This window comes from Bos grunniens, chromosome 16, assembly GCF_055505025.1.
Source record: "Bos grunniens cultivar Pamir isolate PY7600 chromosome 16, Bosgru_T2T1.0, whole genome shotgun sequence".
NCBI classification, from domain to species: domain Eukaryota; kingdom Metazoa; phylum Chordata; class Mammalia; order Artiodactyla; family Bovidae; genus Bos; species Bos grunniens.
Window position 1 is genome coordinate 47945361 of NC_141180.1, and position 13429 is coordinate 47958789.

Sequence of the window (13429 nt, forward strand, 5' to 3'; positions counted from 1 at the left end):
TACCTGCATGGAACAGGGGTTCCATGTCTGTCCTCCAGCCCCACCAGTCCACAGTACACTACTATGTCAGAAATTAACTTTTAAAAAATTAAGCCAATGATCCAGCAATCCCACTGCTGGGCATACACACTGAGGAAACCAGAAGGGAAAGAGACACGTGTACCCCAATGTTCATCGCAGCACTGTTTATAATAGCCAGGACATGGAAGCAACCTAGATGCCCATCAGCATGAATGGATAAAAAAGCTGTGGTACATATACACAATGGAGTATTACTCAGCCATTAAAAAGAATACATTTGAATCAGTTCTAATGAGGTGGATGAAACTGGGGCCTATTATACAGAGTGAAGTAAGCCAGAAGGAAAAACACCAATACAGTATACTAACGCATATATATGGAATTTAGAAAGATGATAACAATAACCCTGTATATGAGACAGCAAAAGAGACACTGATGTATGGAACAGTCTTATGGACTCTGTGGGAGAGGGAGAGGGTGGGAAGATTTGGGAGAATGGCATTGAAACATGTAAAATATCATGTATGAAACGAGATGCCAGTCCAGGTTCAATGCACGATACTGGATGCTTGGGGCTAGTGCACTGGGACGACCCAGAGGGATGGTATGGGGAAGGAGGAGGGAGGAGGGTTCAGGATGGGGAGCACATGTATACCTGTGATGGATTCATTTTGATATTTGCAAAACTAATACAATTATGTAAAGTTTAAAAATAAAATAAAATTTAAAAAAAAAAGAAAAAAAAGAGAAGATTTAAAGATTAAAAATTAAGCCAATGTAGTTGGGGAATTGGTTCTTTCAATATACATCCTACCTTCCATGGTGCCTTAGGAAAAGGCATACATAAAGCATCAGTGAGAATAAGATCCAGCTGCATGTGAAGAAACTCTCAATAATCAGACCTTAGGCAAGATAAACATGATTTCTGTCTTATAGAAACAAAGTTGAGAAGTAAGCAGTCATGGGGTGATATGCTTACTTTATCAAATCATTAAATTCAGAAGCTTCTCCAGCTCACCTCTACACCCTCCCTGTAGTGTGGCTCTCATTTTCATGGCCCGTTATATCAACGTGAGCGCCAACAATCACATCCACTTTCCAAACAATAGAAAGGGACAAAGAAGAAAGGGGTCAAAAGAGAGAATGGCTATTTTTTTTATAAGGGGCTTCTTATAAACTGCCACAAAGCACTTTTACTTATATTTTATTGTCCCAAACTTTCACATAGATGGATTTAGCTGCAAACGATGCTGGAGAATGTAGTTTTCATTTTGAGCTGCCAGGTACCTAGTAAAAGTTGAGAGTTTTATTGCTAAAGAAAAAAGGAAGAACAGCTGTTGGGATAGACCTCCAAAACTCTTTACTACCTTTAGGAAGTACAAGCTTCTTACTGTGAAGGAAGAATTGACTTGCACAAAATGCAATTCTAGATATACATCTGTGTACATACGCATAATTTTTCAGTATATTTTAAGAATATGAGGTCCATACAGTTTATCATTTCCACCCTAATCTCAGCGCATCAGAATTCCTCTGAAGTCAGCGAGTTAACTATTCTCCAACACTTTGGACAGAAACATAACTGCACCAGACAACAATGAAAGAATGAGGATTCTTCACATTTGTGTATAAAGATGCGCAGGAATGAGCAATCACATGCGCATAAAAGTAACAAGCTCTGCAGTTGTTTCAGTTGTTGCAATACCAGCAGTGCTATTGTTGTGATACTGATTTATGGGTAGAAACTCTCTCTTCTGAGTCTGTGTATGTCTGTACATGTGTTTGAGGGAACAACAAGAACTTGCTGGCCTCCGTTTCTAGATCGCCACTACTATATTAAACCGTGGAGAAAGTCTGGCAGAACAAATACATATAAAATAGATAACCCTTTAAATTAGATATGCAGTGGACACCTTTTATCATCACATTTCCTTTCTGTGTATTCTATTTTACAGGCAAATGACGCATACACCAGATTTCCCCCGGATTTTCTGTGACATTGGTGACACTCTTCCCCCATGTAACACTGTGTATTTGTGGGGGTTTTTAAGATATTTTTTTTTATGTGGACCATTTTTAAGTTTTTACTGAATTTGTTACAATACTGCTTCTGTTATGTGTTTTGGTTTTTTGGTTGCATGGCACGTGGGATCTTAGCATCCTGACCAGGAATCAAACCTGCACCCCCTGCATCGAAAGGTGAAGTCTTAACTATGCAGGACCACCAGGGAAGTCCCTGTATATTTGGTTTTCAAATCGTATCCACTTCTTCCTCATTCCCCATGCACCCATGTATATCCCCAAACTGTATTTTCCTCCTACTACCTCCTGATGAAACAGAGGAAGAAATGCTTCACACCAAAGATTTGAAGTTTTGTGTACCCTTGGGCATGAGGTGCTGGAAAAGTCCAAAAAGGGACTCCTAGGAAATGAGGACTAATTAACTGCCTGCCAGGTGCTGTCCAGATGCTTTACAAAGATCTCTTTAATCCCCCCACTAGCTTTATAGTGAAGGTACATGGTATTATTGTTATCTCTGTTTTTATTACATGTTTTTAAAACATACTAAGGCTTGGACACATTAAAGTAACTTAGTTACAGTTACAAAGCTAGGGGCAGCCAGACATCCGGTGCGAATGGTCTGCCCCCAAACCCCACACTAGTAACCACTCTGTCATGCTGCCTCCACTATGGCCCCTCCCCATACCCTTGACCCCATAGTGCTAATTGCCAATGAAGTACACTTGTGGAGGGCTGCCTGATGTGGAGAAATCTCCCTGAGAAAGCCTACAGTTGAATTATGAAAATAACATAATACTATAAAATGACACGAATATCAGTATCCTACCCATCAGAATACATTAATCTCAAGTCTGAAGCAGCCTCATGACTGCAGAAGAATTACACGTTCCACTCCATGGCTGCTAACATCCTTTCGTGGACCATTTTGCCTTCCTCTGACAGAAACACTAGTTTGAGGGAAAGGTTTTAACATTTTTCTTCAGCAAATTTTGTCTTGCCGTGAATTAACCACCAACCATGTTCATTTGCGCTCCCTTATTTACTCCCCCGTCTTTTAATTGCAATCACATTCACATATTCTGGGCATTGCAAGTCGGTTCAGTTAACAAGGAAGAAGGAAACTGATAAAGATATTGTTAATGGATCTCTTTGTGCATAAAAAGAACTCACATCTTCCCTCCCACATGCTGTCCTGAATTCCCCTTTTCCTCCTTCTCAAAGTTTTACTTTTTCTCAGAATGTCTGTGTGTGCCATATGACAGTGATTTTCTGTGGTAATTGCTTTATTCTTCGATAAGAACCTTTACAATAGTGAACTCCTACAACACTTATGTGTAAATTAGGGCTGTTCCAAGGTAAAAATCGAAAGTTTGAATATAAATCTGCAGTTTTCCCCTCCCCTTGAATGTAATTGTGTGTGAGTGTGAATTTTAGACTGGGACCAAAAAAAAAACCAAAAAACAACCAAAAACACATTTTCTCCTTAAAAGAAAAAATCATTCTTTTTCTACATCTATAGTTTCGTGTGTTTGGGTTTACAATACAGGCTCTCAGAGAAGACAGATCATTAACTCATTTCAAAACAGTCAGCTCACCAAGAAAGAGTATATTTCATTTTGTTGTATCCCAAAGTCCCCTGGAATTCTATATAAATGCAATTTTAAAATTCCAGGGCTCTCCGGCTGACTAACAATGGTCATGAGCAGGCTGATTACAGGGTAGAGGGTGGCTGAGTCCCCAAGTGGCAGGCCTGGACATGAAGAAAAGCAGCACACCTTGGAAGAGGGTCTTCCAAGAAACGATCGTGGTGGCGGTAGCTGTATTTTGCTCACTTGCAATAGCAACAACAAAATGATGCCACAGACGAAAACTGTCACGTCCCACCCACGCCATCTGTCCTGTGCTGTGCACCCACAGCTCCCCTCGTTCTACAAATTAATCTTTCACACATTTTTTAACAAAAAAAGTGTTAATGTTATAAAAGAAAAAAACAAGGAAAACAGAAAAGGCTGTGTAGAAAATAAATTAAATTTAAATTCGATAGCAGTTATGACTTTTTTTATTGACTATAAGAGCAAACAGTCACATCAAATTGGTGCCACTGGCATATTATTAAAACTACAGGGCACCCTTAATGATCTCTGACAATGACTGCGTGTGTGTTTTTTTAAATATAGCATGCACATTTTGTCCAATTTGGGCTCTTTTTTCCTGTTGCTTTTGTCCTCTTTCTGAGTGGATATTATTCATGAACTGAGTCTTTATTATCTGTTTGGCCATCTGTGTAGCATTGGCCATAGTCCCCTGTATTGTAATTTTGAGTGAAAATAAGGACTATTGGAGATTGCAATACTAAAAATAATAATAATAATATGCTTTAAGAATTCAAAAATAAAAGACTGAAAAGAAAAATATTTGTGATGAGGTGAAGTTTGAAGGCATATAGCATGGAGATGGGAGAAAAGCACAAATCAATCCTTTCACCCACCTAGGATAGCAGAATCTGGACCAAACTAACATCTAGTTGCCTTGATAACAGGCAGTTCAGAAAGTGATGCTTCTTCATGCTGGAATGCCTTTGAACGGAAAACTTTGTTTTGTTTTCTTACTCGTTTCTCTCCTGTTTCAGAAGTCCACACACCTCTCAGTGGAGTGGCAATCCAAAGCAGCAGAGCCCTTTTAGCTGCCAAGATTTTAGAATTTGACTACGCTAGTGTACAAAGCAGTAAGTGATTGTTTTTAGTTTAGTAAAGGGAGATTTTTCTTTTAGATTAAAATAATAAAGGATAACTTTTCAAATAAAAATTATATATTGGGAAAAATGAATTAACCACAAACTTGCATAATTGTCTTATTCCTAAAACTTTCCCTAATTTTATTTGGTTCTCTCCATTCTCCTTTCTTTGTTTTTCTCCCCTTTGGATCTTTTCTTTCTTTTTGAAATTCTCTTAATCAGGGTTAGCTTACCACTTATTTTCCTTTCTACTTGTCAGATTTTCCCTGCAGTCACTACAAGGCCATGAAAATCAACTGATTGAAAGATGAATATAGATTAGTGATGAAACATCTCCCCAACAAAAGTAAATACACAAGGTTATGTTTATGACAATGACATTTTAATTTCAAATGAAAATGTATAATATCTTATTTGTTTTTAATGTTTCTTTTTTTCCTTGTAGTTGTTTCCTATTAAACTTGAGGAATATGCAATTAAATCTATGCTTGTGCAGGTGTGTGTGTGTGTGCGCACACACACAAACTGTGTGGGCTTATACCAAAGCAAGATTAAGTCTATCAATTCTCTTATTACATAGAAAATGAATTATTTACTTGCGTTTAGTACTGGTTTAGAATAACTTAAAAAAAATCATCTTTCCCCTCCAGATTGGTGCATGTATATATGTAGTGACAACCTAAATGGCATAAAATTTTCAAATCTGGAAAGTGAGACCTGATCACTTTTAATAATCATATTAATTCACTTAAAAATAACAAAGAATTTTTAAAATCAAGAGGAGTAACCCAGTTTCAAAAATAGCTACTTGCTCATGGTGGGTAAAATTTAGGCCACATGTTTTTATTTATTTTCATACTTTTGCAACTTAGATGGAGAAGGTGAGCTATTCACTTAAAATGATTGAGTTAATTCTTTTATTTTCAAGACCACCTTAATTACAAATATTTCAATAACCCAGAAATATTAAACATTTCTATCTAACTGGATGGCATGTAATTATAATGAACATTATAAAACGTATGTGTACATATCAATATTTATATATACTACCTCTATGAGATCTGCAGAGAACAAAGCTATGTTATTCTACACAGCTGTTCTAAGTCATATAGCTCCATTTTCATGAAATTGGTGTGATAATCATTGATATTTTTAAAATTTATCTAAAATACATTTGATAATATGGTAAAAACTTCTCTTTAACAAACTATATTTCAGATCATATTTAAAAAAAAAACAAAACCAAACATCATTCCCCAAAACAGAAAAATCTGCAGTCTTTTGCAATGAGCAGTCACAATTGAGAGCCAAAGTTTTCATTCCTACAACAAAACATGAGTAAAGTGATTAAAAATCCTGAATTTAAAAACCTTATTTTAGAAATATGATCTAATAGAGGTACTTTTAATAATATTAAATGACACATGCCTCAACCTTGCTTTTATATTGCCCTCCTTTTGCTGGACCCCCTCCCCCACAAAGTATTATCTTGCACTAAACATCATCTGAAAGCTAAATATTATTTCTTATGGCTTACAATTTCTCTGAGGCTTCCCTGAGTCTAACTAGGAGTTCTGAGTCAGGATAAAGAACAGGGCCTCTCTCTCCACTCACTGTCATTCTGTGGGAGTTTCAGAGTTGTTTAGAGAAGCGGGATTGGAGACATAAAGTATTAATGTGCTTAGGTAACCTATTGCTTATTCTTGGATATTTCTCTAGCTGTTTTTAAGTGTTGATGACTGATTGTCTCAGAAGCTGTGTAAGGAGAAAGGATCTCAACCCAGTTTCTAACCAGATCCCTCCTTATGGCCATGAGAACTTGATTTTCATTTAAACAACAGTAAATATAGACATAAGGGTTTGAGACGAATTATGTAAGCCCTTTAGCCATAACTATTACGTTCTGCCACCAAATGAGCTGCAGTTCTCACTTTGTTTTATGGGCTCTGCGTAGCCTGTGTTATTGTATCTGCCAAATAAAACCCAGCAAACCATGCAAATGAAAATATAATCTTGTATCTTTCATAGTCACAGGATGCACCCATATAAACAGTTTTATAGATATCTCTGAACCAGATTTACTGTTATTAGGACCCTACTGTCTTAATAGGATGTCCAGAAGGGAAAACATCTCTTCCTTGGAGGCATCTTCATTTATATCCACCAATGGCATATGTCTTTAGTTGAAGCTACACTTGAAAAGTCAGAAATAACTTTGTTCGCTATATTTTTAGCTTGTCCGTATGGTTCAATTGAGATAATGGACTTTTTCATTAAGGAGAAAGACCTGATAGGTTGTATTTTTTCAAAGCGAGTAGATTTAAATTTGTTTAAAAACAGGGGAGGTTTTTCTTTTAGTTTCACTGAAGAGAAGTGACCCTAGGAATTGACTCGCCCTGAAATGTGTCCGTCTTAATTTGAGGCCTCGGATAAGCCATTCTGTATCAATATTCTCCTCCAAGTAACAAAAATGACAACACATCCCATGTCTGGAAGAGATGTGTTGAGGAGTAACTCACTTCTAAAATGCCTCACAGATGGAATACCCTTTACCTGTGCTGGAGAACTGCTATGATTCTACCAAGAGTAAGGTCTACCACATCCTCCTGGGTTATTTCTATACTGGGTTAGTGTACCTCTAAGAAAGTAAACGGACATTTTCCCGGTAGTCCATGGAACAAGCTTTTCCTGACGTTGAAGGGAACAGTTGAACACTATTATTTCCTCCAGCCTCTGGAAAAATGTAGTTATAAGCCATTTCTTTCCATCTCTCCCTTCCTCCCTTCCTTGTCCCCTCCATCCCTCCTTTCCTGCCTATAAATCTTTCTTGAACTCTTATTATGTGCCATTCAGGTGCTTTAAAGGTACAGTTATTAATGTCATAGAAGTTCTCATCCTGGAGGTGTTCTCGTCAAGGAAGATAGTAAACAAAAATAGAGTCAGTATCTTAGACCATGAGAATTTTTTTCTTTATTGAAGTCATTCAACCCTCTTTTTTTCCATTGCTAATTTCTGCACCTGGTTATGATGCAGGTCAGATGTTTTATACGGGCTGTGTCTGGGCTGATATGCCTGATACCAGGCCCCATGTATGTTATGACTGTTGAATGAATGAAGTATGATTAGTTAGGTTAATGAATAGGTTGTATTTCTCAATTAAATGTCTGTACACTCCTACAATATTTTGTAAGATCAACCTAAATCTATGTAATGAGAGTGCTATGAAGTTCTAACCCTGTATTAAGAAAACTTGGTTTATACCAAGCAGGTATCTCATCAGAAAAACAGACCAAACCAATGATCTAGACGCACATGAGGGTGCATGAGCACACACACACACACACACACACACAGCTGCCTTGATTGTGGCAACTCAATGTCTGGGCTTCCCTGGTGGCTCAGATGGTAAAGAATCTGGCTGCAATACAGGAGTCCTGGGTTCAATCCCTGGGTCGGGAAAATCCCATGGAGAAGGAAATGGCAACCCACTCCGGTATTCCTGCCTGGGAAATCCCATGGACAGAGGAAACTGGTGGGCTACAGTCCAAAGGGATCGCACAGAGTCAGACATGACTGAGTGACTAATAACTTCTTTCAATGTCTGTTGAGTTAAATACCAAGTGTATTCTATCCTCTTTATTTTGGGGCTAGATATTTCATATAGCATTATTTAAGGACAATGGGCAAAATATGATTTAACAAATAATGCTGGCATAGGATCAGCGGAGTCCAGGAAGAAATGTTGACCTCTTGGTTGTATTCACATTTCTGCTGCCCCCACCTCCACCGGCACCATCTCCACCACCCAGACCTGTACCACACACTTCCTGTGGGGACTGTTCCTTCTTTCCACCTCTCTTCAATCATGCTTCTCTACCGCCACCGCCTTCTCACGTTCCTTTTACACCCTACCTCTCCTTTCTAAGGTTATTGTTCCTTAGATTGCTTGTCTCTGTCATTTGTCTATGTCTAAAATGCTCTCCTGTGCATGTGTCTTTGTTACAAAGACTTTTGCTGCTGTTCTTCTTTAGTCAAAGCCTCTGCATCTGTTCCATGTTCCAAGTGCTAAGGCATGGTTTGGCAAGTAGATCAGCTGTCAGGTTTTTACCCTCTTTTTTTCCTTTTGCTATGATCTTACTGAACTGCCTTAGTTTTCCAAAACAATTTCAGAGCAATGGGTTCTCAGTTAAACATGTGCCAAAACATTAAGGTATAGAGTCAGAGGAACAAGGAAATCTTTACGACACCTAGAAGGAATTTGAAATCTGTTTCTGAGTTCATATTCAAGAACCGCTTTTCCTATTGTCTCCCATAAAGTCATTACTGCAGCTTCAACTCAAAATGCTTTTTTTTTTTTTCTGCTGAGTTTAATTTAGATACACATTTGCATTGTAAAATGGGTACTTTAAAAATAATCATTTTAGTCTTAAGCATAAATGCTAGTTCTTTGTAAGGGAAGTAACTTCCTGAGTTGCATGTTATCGCTAAGGGCGAAGTAAATTTCTGGAGTGAGATTTAACCTTCTGTCTGCTCTTATTACCAGGAATAGTTTGAATTCGGTATGTATCAAGACTTTTGTGTTAAGTTCATAAGAATTTCTTTACAAGGAAGGGTTTTATTAGGACAATTTTATATTATTCTGATAGGGTTTGTATGCACTTATTAGCCATGAATGAAAAATGAGATGCTATCTTTGTCCAGTGGCTTCAGAATGACTTTTATGTATAATGAAGTCCTAAATATGAAGGGGGAAGCTCCATATTTCTCCTATGTATTTGCCAGTTCTCAGTAAATAATATTTGGATATATCATTTTCTTTCTGCCAATTTCAAGTCCAAGAATGTTCTGCTTTTGAGGGTGGAGCAGGCCTAAAAAGAAGGAAAAATTGATCCTTGTTTTGGGATGCAGACAGAAATTTCTGTCTTTTGGTCAGAAACACACCACTTGTCATATAGTAGGAATGTGGTGCCAATTCTGGTAATCTCTCTTACTTAACTTTTTCTGAGTTCATTTGCACCCAAATTTGAGCAACTGAATATAATCAAGAACATTTAAACATCTGGAACTTTTATTCTTTAATTTTGACAAAAACAAATTACCTCACTCTCTATATATTTTACAGAATTTGAGAACAATCACTACTCAAAGATTTATGTTATTTTAAAAATGGGGCCTGAATATCATGGGTTCACATTCAATCTTTCTTTAACAGAATCTGTTCATCTGGAAAAGTCATGTTTCTTCAGATTATTTTTTAAGATTAAATCTAAAAAATCCACAGATAAAATGAATGCATCTTTTAATTAATATAACTTCCAAAACAATAGAACAATTCTAACATTTGGATTCTGGAGGAACTGTGGATTTTCTTAAGGGTGGTAGACTTGTCTATACAAATTTATTTTGTTTAGGATAGTATTTAAGTATTTTTTAACTGACTGAGCTCACATCAGTGGATGGCAGGAAGGCATTCTGTGTAGGAAGGAAGACAGCCAACCTGGGGTTGGAACACTACCTGGGATCACGTACCAGTAGAATAATGAATGCATTTTAGCACTAAGTGAACTACAAAAAGTGTCACTACATGCCTTTTTTCCTCTCATATATGCATAAGGCATAATGTATTTAATGGAGGGATGGAGGGAGAGAGAGAGAGAAAGAGGAAAAGGGGTGTGGGTTGGGTGACTCTGCTTGCTTTCTAAGTTCTTTCAAGTGGCCAGTCTTGGTCTCAACCAAGCCTGAGCTATCAGCCTCCTTCAGCCATTATGCTGTCTGGATTTATGGTGGTCATGTAAAAGCCCTGATTTACAGTAAGCAACTGAAAACTGGCTATACAGGAAAAACAGTTCTGGGAAGGCTGTATCTTTTGTTCCTCTCTGCCATTTAACAGACCTCAAACAGGTTTGAATTACTGGTGTAGGTTCACTCTGCTTCCAGTATAGGGGGTCTATTCCCAACGCCCTGTGTGAATCTGCTAAGGATCTTTTCTCAAGTGTTTTTGATAACATTTCTGTTATTAGGGCTAAGAATCAGGATAAATTATCTATTTATGACTTGTCATAGTTCAGGAATTTAATAGATTCAAGTACTGTAGAATCTATAGCCCAAGAAATGATTTGGTATATAATGTGCTAGGGATTATTTTATATATGTGTATGTATATAAACTATGCTTTAGGAAATATGCTCCTTCATTTCATTATAGTGGTGAGTGTTGCAGTTTGCTTTTTTTTTTTTTTACAATCGTCTCAGGTGTGCTTGTGTCTTCTCTTTATGCCATTTCAACCTGTTCATTTCTAAAAGCAAGAAGAGAATGAGAGAGACAGAGGGAGAGAGAGGTTCGAAATAAGCTAACAGAGTTTAATGTGTACTATGATATTGAAAGTGGGCTTAACAGAAGCTTCAACAACTTCTTCATTGTAGTGTATTTTTTCCTCTAGATTCAAAACCAGGTTAATTTCTACCCACATTTTGTCACACTTTATAGTTCTGATATTTAAAACATTACATGTTGGAGTACCTGTTCTTTTATTATTAATGCTTGCTTCCCTATTTTTTTAAGAAAAAATTCCAATTATACTTGAAGCTTATAAAAAGTCAATATTCAAAAATTAATTTCACAGATAACCTTTTCAACATGGCCTATTGCATAAAGTGTAATAAGAACACTGATTTTTTTTCCCCCCAGAGATTCGACCTGTGGTTCATATTTAAAAATCAGACATTCACTTTATGGAGTTGCACATCAAATTAAATTTTATTTGGTTATGTTAATGTTTTAGAGTGTTAAATTGTTATCAGTCAAGATGCACGTTAGTAAAACATACATCTTTTTCTCTGACAAGAAGTCTAACCATAAGTGGTTAGATTGACTGGTATTACTTTGAATTTCAGGACTCCCAGAAAAGTGTGGATTAACTGGAACTGTATAGGACTAGGATTCCTCCAGAGGAAAGCAATTTTGTGTTTTTCTAATAGTTTAGAGACTATATATACTTTCTGCTTTTTTTTCCATTGTGGGAGAGAAAAAAAAGATTATTGGCTCTCAAACTCTGTCAAGTAGCTCTGGATCTTGCTAATTTGCTAAGCTTGTTGTATAGAGGTAAACAGTCTCTACTTTTTACCTTACTTGAGGGGCTTACTTGAAAGGGTGCTTTATAGTGTGACTTACCTTCTATGGTTTCAACTGGTGCCCAATAAAAAGTTATCACTCTGTATTATGATACCTCTGGAATCAGTCTTATTTATTTACCATTTGTATGCTGATGACTTTCCAAACATGATTACAAGTATCGTTTTTACAGTGTTTAAGACCCTTCAAAAAAAGTCACCTAAATTTTTTTTTAATATAAAAAAAGGGCAGAGAAAATGCAACAGCAATCAGAGACCAGGGACGAGACAGTTATAAAAATTTAATATCACATTTAGCTCTGACATTCACATCTTATATTGCTATTTAGTTTTTCCATTGGTTCTGATTTTTACACATGTATGCCATTTCTTTCCCAACTAAATTTAAACCCTAAGGAGAGAAAGTGTCACATGCTTTTTTGTTGTCTTCTGTATCCCATCAGAGTATCTTTCTTGAACACAATAAATACTTTAGAAATGTTTTTATTAATTGACAGTGTATGAATATTTCATGCATTTTCATGAATTTAGAAAATCTTTTAAATAACTAAGGGTCTATAAACTTTCTTCCTTAAATCTCTATTTAATCGACATGTCCTCAGCCCTCTAAATGGATCCTAGTGACGATTCTTATATCTAAACAACAATGTTCATAACTTTTCACGCATCATTGTCCACCGCTGCACATCTCCGGGGCTATTATTCTCCCTGTAGGTGCCTTTTGTAAAGCCTTTTGTTAGAGTTGTGACTTTACACTGAGTTTCTAAACTTTTTGTGGATAATCTTAATGTTCTAATTTTCTCATGAACTTATTATTTAATATGTTGACACTATTAATTACTTTGTCTTTTTATCCAGAGATCTGTTACTTTCCTTAAACTTTTAGTAGGTGAAAAACAACTCTGAGAATGCAAATATTTCTTTCCAATTTTTTCCCCTGAGTTTGTTGGCAAAGCCCGTACTTCTTTCCACCTGTTTGTTTTTTTTTTTAAGAGTGTATTTCCTTTATCAAGAATATTTATAAACTCCCTATCTTTTAACAAGTCAACTAAAATTTGGCCTTTTGTCAACAGACTAAAAGATCCAGAAGTCAGCAAAAGCACAAATAGAATACATTTCATGGAATAAAAAACTCTGGTTGTCATAGAATGGCCTTGACCTCAGTTATCAATCTCATGGGCACATGAAAGGTTGAGGAAAGAGTAGAGAATATCACCACTGTTTCTAATAGGATATTCCAATAGTATTTCAGCTTCAGGAATCCCGAGTGCTCCTGTTTTTTACTTCATTAGTAATTCAGTATGTCTGACTGCCTAAACAATACTTTCAACTTGGTTTACCCATCTGACCTGGAACAAAGTGAGAGCACATTTTGCCCAGTTGAAAGGTCTCCTGCCAAGTTGGTTAGCAACAGGCTTGCCAGTCTCAGTTCAGTTAGCAAAGAATAAACACATTTCCTTGACAATTACAAGGGTACTAACTTCCTCACTCCGCAGTTTTCTACATTCGTAAACCATTT